This window comes from Orbicella faveolata, unplaced genomic scaffold (genome assembly GCF_042242905.1).
Source record: "Orbicella faveolata isolate gen_17 unplaced genomic scaffold, um_ofav_v1 contig_46, whole genome shotgun sequence".
Classification (NCBI taxonomy): Eukaryota; Metazoa; Cnidaria; class Anthozoa; order Scleractinia; family Merulinidae; genus Orbicella; species Orbicella faveolata.
Genome location: NW_028301576.1, coordinates 15,270,163 through 15,285,000, shown reverse-complemented (window position 1 = coordinate 15,285,000; position 14,838 = coordinate 15,270,163). Strand labels below are relative to the sequence as shown.

Below are 14,838 nucleotides of genomic sequence, written 5' to 3'. Positions count from 1 at the left end.
GGTTTAGAAAAACGAAAACGCAGCCATAAACGCTTGATAAAAACAAAAATAAAAATATTTCATTGACATGAACTATTGTTTAATTGAGTCGTGCAGAACTCTTTTATAACTTATTTTATTTAAGAAATAACTCCTCTGACCGAATGAATTATTGCGCTATTCATTTTCATTACAACGTCTTTCTTGCAATTTTTAAATTAACTTTTGTTACACTTTACTTGCAGGTTCTAAACGTTTGTTTTATTTGTCTGGAGGAGGACTTCAACATTCCATCCTCCGGCTGTTGCCCACACTAGATGTAAAGTACGGTAAGGCATATTGTAATTAACAATTCTAATGGTGCTTTGTCAAGTTTTTTAGAGTACTTACTTAAACTGTACCTTTTGTTTCATTTCAGTTGGATGAGAACAAAGATCCGAACGGCCATACAATGCCCCGCCTATACGGAGCAGTATCCCCTGCCTTCCAAAGAAGAAACGGCAGTGGATGAAATGCTCATGAGGCATTTAAGACAAGTAAGAGGTGTTTTGAACAAGATGTCTTGGTGTACAGTTCTAATCAGTCAATATAAAAAAAAAAAAAGATAAGCAGGTCTTTTGTGTATTAATCCGACAGTCGCGTCTTTTGATGATATAGGATAATCGGTTAATCGCTTTTTTTTAAACTGTTATTGGAATGTCACTGATCGAGAAGTTATTGAAATCTCATGTAATTAACGCTTCGTTTTTTCCTTTTTCGTAGTTTTGCAGGGAAACACACCCAGAAATCCAAGTACAGAGGACGTGCATTGCGTGTGTATATTAAGACACAGGATTAAATCCCTTGCAAAGACATGATTTTGCATTTAATATAAGAAGGATTGCCGCGTGCATGTCGGCGGTATGCCACATTGTTCGCGTTTAATGAGGCAGCTTCGTCATTATTATGGCTAACTTCTCATTAGTCTCGAACAATGTCTACGCGAGTGTACAAAATCTTATTTTAAATGCAAAATTATGCTGGTACTGGATTTAATCGCGAGTAAAATATACGCAGGCAATGTCGTGCACACCAATTACTGTTTGTTTCTGATTTTATTAAAAATCAACCTTGTAAATAATATAGATCCCGTTTTATTAACATCAATTTTAACTCTTTTCCGTTTTTGCATTATAAATACACTTATTTTAAAAACCGTGTGATGGATATATACCACAAATGTTTTCTTTTTCATTTCAATTTCATTTTTTTTTTCTATTATTGTGTCTTTTGTAAATACATCCATGCATTTCTAAACCAATGTAAATAGACGAGCTTTTCTTTTTGTTTTTACCTAACACAGTTCTGTAGGACTAAATAAATATTTGTAAACTTTTTGAACAAATGTCTCTTCTTGTTTGATGATGAACGCTTTGGTTCTTCGTAAGTACCATGGTGTAAAAGGTTCTTCAATCCAGTCATTCACAAAGTTCTAATAAATTATTTTCCTGAGCCATTGTTCCCATTGTACTTGCAACTTGAGCAACTGTCGTATTTTCTGCGAAAATTTCCTTTCGTTCATAAAGTAGAAGGTAGGAACTCTGAGTTCACCAACAGTCGCTTCCATACCATTTGGTTCCCAACTGACTTCTACTGTATGTCGCGCTGAGGACTTGGGACAAATCGCATCCCACAGTTGATTCAGTAGGATTATAATTCTGTCTTCCAACTCTAAACGTTTCATACGGGTCGTTAGTGCCTCCATGTCCAAAGCAACGATCTGGCTCTCTCTGTCTCTCCCTTATTTTTTCAAACTCTTTTGATTCTTTTGTTTTGTAGAAAGGTATATAAATAGGAGATATAAAAACCGGTTTTACTCTAGAAAATACCAGAATTGAATTGCATTACTTCAAAACCGGCTTGACTGGTTTTTGCATTATTACTTAACTGTTACTCCATTACTCAACCGTTACTGCAAGATAACTCCGCTATTTTGAATCATCAAAACCATCTGACCGGTTTTACAGTGTTCTCTGATCGGTTCTCAGCGAAACCTTTGTTCTTAACTTTATAAGCGCGATATCACCCGGATGGTTAGGCGGTACGTTCACTCCACTACAACACACACATCGCTCTTAAAAAGCCATTTATTATTCAAGAATAAAACTCTTAAAACAATAACACACACATGTATAATTATTCTCCCTCTCAATTTCCCCCACATATACCTACACGGCCTGCATCTTATCAAACCGGTTCTGGATTCATTGCTCATTAATTCCAGGCTGCTGAATTCATGAATAAATTGATCTAGTCATCCGCCTCATACTACTGAGGGCAAAGCCTCGTCGCTTCCATAGAAAACTTTCTAATTTTTGTAATTTCCAAATCGTCATTAAAGCTTAACCTTACACGGCATTGGTCTGAAAATTGGTGTTCAGCTGGCTATTTAAAACATGCTCGTTGAAGTCCTGAAATTTATTTGTCTGTAGCTCTAAGTTTGGAACTTATCGATCACGTGACCAACTGTTGCAAAAGGCCTCTTGATTCTCTCGAGATCTCTTTTTTCGGTGTACTCCGGGAAACGAAGTACTGTCTCGGTTCATTGAAGTATTAATGACTGCACTTATTTTTTTCTTAATTTTCAGGTGTTATACATGTGATTTACTTGTCAAGGAGAATCTTTTACACAGCTGCCAACAGTTTGCACATTCTCTGTTTTCCAATTCCCCTTAATGCACTCTGTTTGCCCACCAAGTTTTGCATGAACTATTGTTGTGAAATGCTCTTGGGAGGTCGGCATACTCCCAAGAGCATTTCACAACAATATTTTCTGTAAAATTTAGAGTGCAAACAGAGTGTATTAAAGGGAATTGGAAAATAGGGAATAGGAAGTGCTAAAACAGGTAAAAGAGATAGCAGTTCACAGCTGGAAACGCGTTCCGTAAGTCTTGGACAGTATTCTAACTTTGTAAAGCTTGTCTTTATTCAGTTTCAGATGGACATTTCAAATGGCCACCCTCCTGATGAGCATCCAGTGGTTGACGAAGATCTCACTCGCCGAATTTAACGAGTAAAAATGTGTTCACACTTGGTGCCCTAGCGCTTGTGCATGGGCACCGGCCCAAAATAGTTCTGCGTTTCTGCACTGGTACTCAAGTATCCAAGTACCATTTAGTGCCCGAGTAAAAGGAACCCGGACACCGGCACTGTGTCCGAATTCTGGTGTGAGTACTTGGAAAAAAGGGGTGATGTAACAGCTCTCGTAAGGTCTCACATAAATGGCTTGCTACCCTTTGAGAGAACAATACGACAAACAACAGAAACAATGCCCTTAGACCTAAAACAATAACAGCTGCTAACAATGAAGAGAATTACGAGCTTACGAGAGCTGCTACATTTCTGGGAAAAAGGTGTGTTCACATTAGTACCCAGCGACACCAAGTGTGAACATAGCCTAAAAAGTCCACTTCTTTTCAAACACTTTTTAACGGTACAAAACATTCAAAACTCATTGTAATCAATAGAGAAATGTTTCGTATGTTAATATCAGTGATGAGCCCTTGCCGTTTGTTGTCTCTTTAGCACTGCCGATGAAGTCATCTAGAAAAGAGCTACAATCCCACCTGCATTCCATGTATAATCTTTAAAAAGGGGTAAACTCATATTCAAAATTGTGATGTGGCTTCCTGAGAAGAACAGCGGCCTGCAAGAGTTATCTTTGCCACGGAGATGATAATTGCAGAAACTGTCCGGCAACGAGGGTTCACAAGTGCTATATCCAGCTCGAAAGCTTTCTTGTCATTTTTGATGTCTACATTTGATTCTTCAAATTAAAATCTGAAGCAAGACTACATTTGATTGTCAATCATTAAAGTTTGTTGATTTCCACTTCAAAAATAGTGTGTGGTATTTTCTTTAACCAATTCTCTGAAACTGGTGTGACATGTTTTACAAGGACTCGCGTTCTCTAATAAGATAGGATCGCCATTTTGAATGATCGTATCTTCCCGGTCTCAAAAACCAGTTTAACCATCACCCCAGTGTTGTCTCATAGGCTCTCCGTGAAACCCTTGTTCTTTCTCTTTTTAAGCGGGATACTATCGGATAGTTGGGCGGTCAATTTGCTCCACATCGCAAGTAAAAGCTCATGAAATATTCAGTCATAAAACCATGTAGCAATAACCCGCATGTATAATCGATTTATTCCCACAGACCCCTACTCAGCTAACTCACATTTAGTACCACCCCCACATATACTAAGGAGACCCACATCTCATTAACCCCCCATATGTAGTGGGACACTTCTTGACCATTACGCCACATAGTGTATAGTCTCTTGTATAGCTTTAATAGAGCACATGTTTTCGAAGCTCGTCGAAGTTGTTTTCTCGTTGCGTTGCTCGTGTTCAATAAAGTCAAGAGTGTTGTGTTACTTGCCGTGAACGTCGTCCTGATCTGTCAACAAATGGTGGAGAGCTCGTTTCATATATACCTACGCAGCCTGCATCACATTAAACCAGTTTTTCCTTTTTTCATAACTCTTAAGGTAATTTCCCTGAAATAAAACTGCCAATAGATTTTAGTTCAAACTTTGCCCGCTGAATATTTATCATATGAGAACTTAAATTATAAAATAAAAAAGGGGGGTGCCCGTGCTCGTTAAGGAGCAGTGAGGCATTAAAAATGCCCCATTTTAGCATTATTTAGTGCTTATTACAAGAACGCATTCCAAGTTATTGTAAACTTTTTGTGAGTCCAGCCTCATGAAAACACGCCTCAAACTACAGTCAATACTTGTGTCGAACACAAATAAAACTTTTTAAGTTTGATTTTGACAGACAGCTGAATCCTTGTTAATATATTGGAGCCAAATTGCTTGTCACGACTCTCAAACTGCAAAATAGAAAAGACTACAGTGCAGCTGCTATTTTCCTTATTTATTCAATTTTCAACAATAGAAATCAGATCAGTGTTTTCTCACGCAAAGCTAATGATTAGTTGATTAAAATGACTGGAAAAAATTTGGGGGTGCCCGATCTCGTTAGTGAGCTATAGCCATTTTTCAACTGACAGAACTCAATATCAAGGCAAATCCGCCATGTTTTCAATGTGCGCGTGCACGAACGCACGCCAATGACGCCATAAATTATGCGCAGTAAGGATGCGCAATGCAAATGTGAGGAATCACCTTAACAAGACACCACTCTCTTAGTGCCTCTCCCACACAGGTATGGAGCATGAACCACTTTTAGTCTCTTGATCCCTTCTCGTGCGATGAATGGAGGCAAACAAGGGACTTTTTGTAGTCCAATGTCTCGTTTACGTTGAAGTCCGTACATTCCTCGCCATTAAGGGCCAATAGGCCACTTTCGCTATATCAATATTCTTACATGGCTCCGAGGCTTTCCGGTCAAAGTGGCAATTATTTTAAGTTGATTTTGTCCCTCAATTCGCAAGAGACTTGGATACACAGAAAACACCACTAAATATAGAAAGAAGTTTGTCTTGGAGGCCTTGGAGCCATGCCAGAATGTTGATATATCGAATGTGGCCTATTGTTCAAAGGGTGAAAAAACGCTATCTATTGTCTAATGAATTGCGTGTTCTGTCGCGTTATCGGTTATAAGCTGGGGGGTTTAGAATTTCAATTTTTTTTTTCTCCACATCGATTTCAACTTTATATTGTAAACAGGGAAACAAATCCATGAATGTGCAAAGAAACTCAAGCCTGCGAGCGTCTTTTGAGCGCTTGCATTTTGAGGGACAGAAAGCGAGCCTCGTCTATGTTTCGGTAAACAGGGAACAGTTCGGGTAACTGCAAAGAAAGCACCCTAAATGAACGAACGTTACTTCACCAAAAAAGCTCTTAAAAACTCTGCAAAAAAAAAACCTAGTAGGAAACACTTCGCTGTGAAATACCACCGCTTGTTATTTGAGGAAGCAATGGGCCCTTTGCACGACCCGGTCACGTGGTTCAAAATCACACAAGCTGGGACGCAAGTTGCACAGTGCGACTTCCAAAATAAAGCAACTCGTACAAGTCCACCTTGACCTGCCTTTGTTTTAGAAGTTCCACTGTGCAACTTGCGTCCCAGCGTGTGTGATTTTGAGCCATGTGACCGGATCGTGCAAAGGGCCTATTGACGTAGAGGCCCACCAGACCGGCGCGTTTTAGTTTCACTAGAGTAACAGCTCATTTTCGAATTACCTTGCGCTTCTTTTTCAAAGCGAGTCCTTGTTCAAAACTCTTTTAAGATGAAAATGAGTTTGATTTACATAAAAGAATTACTCAAAAAAATTTCCTTAACAAATGAACCTATACATTTTCATATATGTAAATGGTTTCGCACGAAGACTCGTTTTGACGCAGAGGCAAAAGGCAACTTGGAATGGCTTGAATGGGATGGTGCAAACAATGATGACCATAGCAGGATCCTCTCTCCTAGCGTTTGATCCAAGGCTAAGCACTTATACACTCTCACGAAGAGGGGCACTAAAAGGTGTCTTGAATTAAGAACACAACACAGTGACGGTGAGCGTGGGAGTTGTAGTTCGTGCTATTCGTATCCAACGGCAAAGTAAATATTTAGCTCTTATTAGCCGAGCTGGAGGTCTGTATGGGAAAATCTTGACCGAGGTCGTGAGTACAGACCGAACACAGTGAGGTCTGTACACACGACCGAGGTCAAGATTCTCCCATACACACCGACTTAGCTCGGTTAATAAGATGTTTATTATATGGCAAAGAAGAAAACTTAAATTCGTTTAATGTAACTGGTTTGCTAACATTTTGCTTGCGAACGGCGATGAGCTTAACTTAAACCTGCCGAAATTTGCTCGTCCTCTTTACTTTTTTTTTTTTTGTCATTAGGCTTTTTGGCATTTCCATAAATGATTGAGAAGAAAATAAAAGAAAATGGTGAACATTTTTGTATTTTAGTTTGCTACTTTTTCAACGCAAAATGAAACCGGTCTAGATGGGAAAATCTGGACCGCGGTCAATATCGATTTCAGCCAATCAAATTCGTGAATTCGGTAGTTCCCAGTCCTTGTGAGGCACAGCCATATAATAAATGAAAGTAACATACGTGAACCGTGGAAGAAAAATTTAAAGAGTTGAAAGATCATCAAAAATAAAGCCTGAAAAATGTCCACTTGCATATCTTCACCATCTGCGAGTATATAAGGAAGTCACAACGTGAACAGCTCCCAGTTGCCCTCATAGCTCGGTTGGTAAAGCAGTACATCCGGTGTTACGTAATACGGGTGCAGTTCTTTATCAACTGAGCTATCAGGCCAACTGGTGGCTGGTCACGTTGTGGGTCATTCCCGCAACACATGAGTGTGACGATCTCCAATGTCTGAATTCAACTATTTCTATTTCTAGTACCTGGTTGTCTTCTAAATTAAGTAGCTCAGTCCACAGCATCAGTGGGTGACCATGCTTAGAGCAATGCAATGAATGCAGCAGATTCCCCCCTCATTTGGTTAATTTTGTGATCCAATTAAAAAACTTCCTTTGAGGAGTTTCGATCCCAGTTGTCTCAACATTTTTGTAATCTTGAAAGAAATCTTTGATTTATTATCAATCCTCACTTGCAACTGAATTTCTGACCAACGAGAAACGAATGATTTTTGCTTGTCGAACTTGATCACACAACACTCTTAAAGTACCTTCTTTACTTTGCAAATATAACATGAACGTTGTTGTGGGCTTGTTGCTCTTAGCATTGGCTTTTAGTTTCTTAAAGCTTGTCCGCACGGAATGTCTTCTCACAGGCTAAGAAAGATAGTGTTACTGTTGGCATCTCGCATAGTAGGATTTAGAAAATAAAGCTTTTTCATAGTCTTGCTACGGTACCGTTTCGGATTAAAGATGATACCTTTCGGATTGAATGTGATTATTGTTGCAAAGTTAAACTGCTTGGTATCTGTGGCAGCTTTCGAAAACGCCAAAATAGGATGAGGTATTAATCAGCTCAGTATTTTATATGAACATTAAAATAGTTGTGACCGACACGATTAGGTAAAGAAATTATCGCTAACGAGGGAAACAAGAATTGATCAAAGCTCTTACGATTGGGAAGTATGACAACCAGTTCTAAACCCGTTAAACCCCGAGACACAAAAATTGTGAAGGTTGTCCCTATAACACGTTTCTTTTACCATCACCCACTCTCTTTTAAACTTATGTAGGCCGGTTGGTTAAGAAACAAAAACTGCGGCCAAAGAAATATTGATAAATTAACAAATAAATCATTCCAAACTACCCTTGATTACATCTTCCCTGTGATTGCCATTTGCATCGGACATCCATCCGTGCCACTACCATTCAGTAGAAAGTGTTCAAAGACGTTAAAAGGGCTGATTTAGATGTCACGATATAGAGTGTATTGAATTTGGTAAGACCCGAAAAATGGAAGCAGGTGGTGAATCAAATACATTTTTTTCTTCTTGCGGTCGGTCGCGGGCTATGGAACACGAAACATTTCATGGGAATAGCATAACAGTAGTTGGTGGGAGAAAAAACGAAATAGCAGTAACATAAACATACAACAATCGATGGGCCCTTTGCAGACCGTTGCCATCCATAAGAAATGGCCTTGGTAATGATATTATTGACATTGGCAGGGTGTTTGCATGCGAGACGTTATGGCCCTTTTGAAAGTTTGACAACGGGTAACTTTTCATTAGCACTTGATAAGTTGAAAGAAAAGGTACTTCACGCTCTTTTCAGTCTTAGAACACACACAAATCTCAGCACATTACCTCGACTCCTACCGAGTAAAATTTTCGACGCAATTATCAGCCCAATTTTGACATAAGTCAGGGGTGCATATGCAATATCCGGCTGATCTCAAGTCTTGGGACAGTTCCCAGATCGAAAAAAAAATCCAATTCTGTAAACGTTATTTAGAAGTAAGCAATAAGGCATCCAATGTAGCATGTAGAGCTGAACTTTGTAGGTTTCCTCTCACTATAGCTGTCAATCAGAAAATCATGAATTACTCCTCATATCTTCAAAGTAAGGAAATATTTCTCATGTCAGAAGATCTTCGTCATGCTGGTAGAAATAGCTTTATTCTGATATAATATGTTTGAATTTTACAATTTGCTTTGTTTTGATCTTACGCTCTTAACTAGCGCTAAAATCAAACATTAAGTTAGCCTAATGCAACAAAAGTATATTTATATACTGCCAACATATCATGCAAATCTCTAATAGACTAGAATTTTCCAACACCTTTAAGAACGATTCTAAGAGATTAATTTTACAGAAAAATAGAAATATCGTTCCGAGTTTTAAATTATCTTCGTTACAAGCCATTGGCGAACTTGTGACTTTTAAAAATCATTGTGTTATAAATATTCAATTAGCAAAATTCATTCCATCTTGCTTTGATCTCTGACGCAATATTCTTCTTTCAAATCAAACAGATGTAACTTGATTGCTATATCATAACCTTATTATATGTTCACGATAATCATTTCTGTTTTAGTTTTACGAAAGCGTTTGCAACACGGTATGTATTTATGGTCACGCAGATAAAGCAACGGTTGTTAAGTGTTGTTGACATAATTTTAAGGATGGTTTTATATGGCAAGGCTTGCCATCCAGCGTCTCTTTTTTCAACAAATCGTAATTCGTAAAACCTTCGCACTACAATAAAAATATTCATTTCACAATTGAAAACTTAAGTGACGTATTTCAAAGTGAAAATAAACGCTACGAAAGCACATTTCGATTTCATTTTGACATCATAATAAAGTTGAAAAATTAAATATAAAAAAAACACTAGACGTTATTTTTTTTAACTTTAAGATGAAGCGGCGTTTCCACTGAGCTTTTATTTTCATTTGGAAACACAATTGGGAATCTCGATAATTTCATCGCAATCTTGCCATTACACTCTTTATACTGGTGCCTAATTAACGATCGATAATTAGGTCACATAAACACGTTCCCCAAAAAGAAACATGTCCCCTTTTGCAAATCTTTGTCCATATCGTTATTGATTCCAAAAGGATTTTGTTTGTGTTGTCAGTTTTGTTCTGATTTCGTTTCTGCAGAAAAAAGTCACATTTGAACGACATTATTGAGTTGCAGTTACCTCATACTTGTGAGGTCATTTTATCTTTTCTTGTCTATGATACCTGCGCTTTACTAACCTGATAACTGGGCTGTAATAGTCGGGACAGTCATGAGATGGAGTAAATATAGCCAGCTCTGACAGTAACGCTGCAACATGACTCAATATGAAAAGAAATAAGGGGATGGATGTTTTGAAACACGTCTTGTTGCTATATGGCTGCGTGGATAACTTAGAACAACAACAAGAACAAATATAGCTCTGTTTGCATGACCATAAATACACACAGTGTTACAAAAGCTTATGATGTAAAAAGGTTATGATGTAGCAATCAAGTTACATTGGTTTGATTTAAAGAAGAATATTGCGTAGATCAAATCAATGAGGAACTGAATTTTGTTAATTGAATATTAACGTAATGATTTGTAGAAGTCATAAGTTCGCCGATGGCTTGTAACAGAAAAAACTTTTTCAAAGTCGGATAGATCAATCTTTAGTTTCTGATTGCCTATTCCAAATTTCACTAGCTCTTTTCGTTCGCTTAGCTTACCTGTTAGGCTTAAATAAGAAGATGTATAATCGTTCTTAAAAGACTTGAAATATTATAGTTTATTACAGTATTGCATGGTATGTTGCCAGTATAAAATATTCAATATAAATATATAGCACAATGTTTGATTTTAGCGTAAATTGTAAAACTCAGACATACTTATTACATTACAATAGCAACTATATTTACCAGCGTGATGAAGATCTTCTGACATGAGAAAGATTTGTTTAGCGATATAGCCACGGTTCTTAATTTAAAGATGGGAGTAATTGATTATTTTCTGATTGATAGCTACAATGAGAGGAAACCTACCAAGTTCAGCTCCACATGCTACACTGGGTGCCTTATTGCTTACTTCTAAATAAGTTTACAGAATTGGAGATGGGTTTTTTCGATCTGGGAAGTGTCCCAAGACTTGAGATCAGGTTTTGCATATGCACCCCAGACTTCACTATTATGTGCCAAAATTGGGGAGATAATTGCGTCGAAAATTCTATTCGCTTGGAATGGGGGTAATTTGCTGAGATTTGTGTGTTTTCTGAGACTGAAAAGGGCGTGAAGGGCCTCTTCTTTCAACTTATCAAGTGCCAATGAAAAGTTTCCCGTTGAAGAAATGTGTCGCAACTAGCAGGGGGGTGGGGGCAAAGAGAGAGAAGGAAATGCCAGAGGAGAGGTATCTGCCTCCATTTGATTAGCGCAGGCAAATGCAGTTCTCAAACATTATTATTACACCGTGACATCTATGTGATTTCCTCCCTCAAACCTAGTTGATGGAGTTTGTTTTAGGAATCGTTCCCTGCCGGATACCAGCACGTCCTTTAAAGGCAGAAGAATCATTGACTGGCCTGTCAATACTGCTAATCCACATAGGAGGAAACATTCCAACCCCACAGGAAACGGTAAGAACGGAAGCCTGCGTTCATGCAAAGTAGACTAATCAGGAGGATCCAGGAAAGTTCGTGTGAGAGAAGCAATATTGTAAAGTAACTTTTCAAGTTTATACTTTAAACGCCGTGAGTTTCAAGTCAGTTAGTCCTCGGAAATATTGTTGTAAGCACTTGAAATACCGTAAATTTTACGCGCATCTTATGCTTACTTTTGACACTTGTCTCACGAGATGGTGAGCATAGTAAACAGTTTATCTAGTCCCCTGAGCCTCTAAGTGTTATGTGCCCTCGGCACTTGTTCATATGCTTCTCTTACGCCAAAGCAAACTGAGTTACACTCCCGAAAACCAAGCAAGAACCTACTAAAAGAGAGTGGAGTTTCTTAAGAAAAGTGGGATGGCATTTATTGCTATAAAAAAATAAAAAAGATAAGGTGATACTTCTCCACAGTAGAGCTTCTCTGATTATGACGCGCATAAAATGCATGTCATATTTGACGGTCCAATGGCGATGAGACATTAATCAGCTCAATATTTCACCGGAAAATAAATTGCCTTTGGATTATGGTGGCATTAAGGGATGATCTCCAACTACGTAGACCAAACTAGAATCAAAGCCTTTACGATTACGAACCTTACTTGACAAATAATCCGATACCAAATAACCAGTCGGCACGCGACACAATCAGCGAACAGAACTTGGGCAGTAGAACACCTGCATACTTTTAACATGTTTTGCAACAAATTAAAATTAGAACAAGGTACATAAAAATGGCTAATTGCATGCTACTGGGCTTAGAGGCAATGCCCCAAGTTTGAGCAAAACTGTCAACTACCATAGGATGAGCCTCCACGTCTTTGAACCTCACTTCATAAGGGTTAAACAACCTTAAGAAGTGCACTCATGTCTTAGTTTGGCATTTCGCGTTTGGCGTTTTAAGTAAGGGTTTATAGGAGGATGGAATATGCAAGTAGGAAGTGTGTAGAATTATTATTAGCTTAAATCCGTGCGCGCTGGGGATAACAGGACAACGTTTATAAGGGACCATTCATTTTTCATGAAGTAGTAGGGATTTGCGGGGGAGGGGGCGAGTCCCTACGACGAAATTATGTTTTACAAACGAAAGCTGCTGGAAAAAAAATGGTGTTTAATGGGGCCACATAAAGAACTACCTTTAAATGGGAAACTGGGCAGCATAGAGGACCATCGTACTATACTGAGATGAAAGAAAAATTAGAACAAAGCGGACAAACGTACTTAATACAATATTACAGGACACATTAATTTGTGGAAAGTGTTGAAATCTGTAGCAATGCAATATCGATTAGCATGGGTCTGAAAATTCAGATTTATTCCAGTGGGAGATATCTTTCACCCTCTACTCTACTTTAATACGGTGCCGGATGCCATCAAATCAACCCCCTATAAAGTTGCACATCTCTTGTAAAGGCGGCTTTTGTTATGTTCTTCTCGTCTTTCAGGTTTAAACGAATTTAAGTGTTGTAATAGGTCTAAGAAAAAGGTAGGTAAAACTGTAATTCAGCTGTTTAATCAGGATAAGCTAACAAAAAAGGATACAGTGTGTCTGCAAGTAGGTATACGAAAAGACTTTATTTATCCACGGTATTTAAAAGGTAAGGTTTCGGACCTCAGACTGTAGCTTACCAGTGTAATACGTTAATGGTAGGTACCTAAGGGATAATAGTAACTAATAGTGCTAAAATATTTCGAAAACTTCATATTCCCCATGGGGGGGGGGGGGGGGGGTGGGGTTGCATTCCCGGAGATCTCTACTTTATTTTGTTGAAGTTCTCCTAATGAAAAGAACGCCCTTTACGATAGCAACCCTCAGTTTTGGATTTCGTTTGTCCTTTTTTATAACTATAAATGACTGATACATTGTCACAATGTACATTGTTTCAAGTCGCTTGAAACCTGCGATGAATATTTTTCAAAATTACCCAGGAAATAACCAAACTGCATTAGAGTCCCTCTGATGTTTGATTGATCGAGAAATGAATCAGTAATGAGAGAATATCAAATTATAGCAAAATAATAGAAAATTAATGAAGCAAAAAAGTGGAATCCTGCCATCTTAGAAAAAAGAGCATACAGTTGACAAGAATACGAAAGAAAGAAGATGGCAATTATGTTTTGCCCCGTCTGTCATAAAATAATCGTTTTGTATGCTTTTATGACCTGTATTGGAGTTATCAGTATGAATGTATGAACGTGTTTCAACACGCCTTTCCCTTTTACTGGAACACATTCATCCGACGTGAACATTATTCTCAAACTCAAAAAAATCATGACCGTGACGGTGTTGGATATCTGATCTTGATAAGCATAGATTTTTTACGACTTTATTTCTCCGTTTTCTCCTTGGTTTTAGCTTCGATTGAAAGGATATATGAAACACGAAAGACTGTACTTGACCACATTTCCAAACCCCTCATATGTCGTCAAAAGTACCCCGCAACGCGTTGTATTTTCAACTCTCTTCTTGGTGTTTGGAAATATGATTAAACACGGTCTTTGGATATGCCAAATCGCGCCCGAATTCAGTTTGAAAGCCTTCGGAATTTTAATAATCTGATTATTTCCCAGATTGGGTAGCTAGGCCAAGCTATGGTTGGGATGTAACTAGATAACATTAATAACAATTCCAATGATCCGTGTCCAGAAGTACTGCCAAACGAGGTCAAACACGACTTGGCGGCCGCAATTGTGGTGAGAGTAAGTTTTTAATCCAATCTTTTCCCAAAACGACAAATCTGTGGTCCTTTTTCGTGGATATTATGCAGATTTTGGTCAATGCTGTTACGTTTGCAACAAAATTGGAATATAAAATAATTTATCCTCTTTTAAACTAATTTAGACGATTTTGTCGAAAATAAACTAAAACAACAAAAAAGAGCAAAAGCTTAATCGGAATTTCCATCGAACTAGTCACGTTCCTGACTTAACTCATTACATTTCCTGAATTAAAATAGTCTCCGCAACTTTGGATTATCAGAGATTCTTTCGCGTGTTTTATCTTGCCCTTTAGACCTTTTTTCTTTACCAATTTCCTTTGAGACTTGCCGGCCAAGAAAATCTTCTATGCTTTTAAGGGAATCAACCTCGCGACATTTAGCAAGAATAACTGAGAAATACAAACACCATTAAAAGAATTATGCAATTAACAGCTTTACTATGAAATAAGTCGCTTATCACATGGAAATGTTTATTAACTTAAAGCTTTCCTTTTCGGATGTGTTGAAAGTAACATTTTCGAGGGAACGTTCCGAGACTTAATTATAATGAGCTTTATTAATTAAATGTCTGGCTAAGCACACCTATTAAACCC

General features: G+C 38.0%; 1 long non-coding RNA gene across 1 annotated transcript; it reads left to right on the top strand.

Annotated features, from left to right (window-relative positions):
• Nucleotides 1–6,507: 6,507 nt before the first annotated feature.
• LOC149098601 (uncharacterized) lies at nucleotides 6,508–6,929 on the top strand. The gene is made up of 2 exons (XR_016203911.1): nucleotides 6,508–6,598; nucleotides 6,646–6,929. It is a non-coding gene; the product is annotated as an uncharacterized LOC149098601 (long non-coding RNA).
• Nucleotides 6,930–14,838: the final 7,909 nt, after the last annotated feature.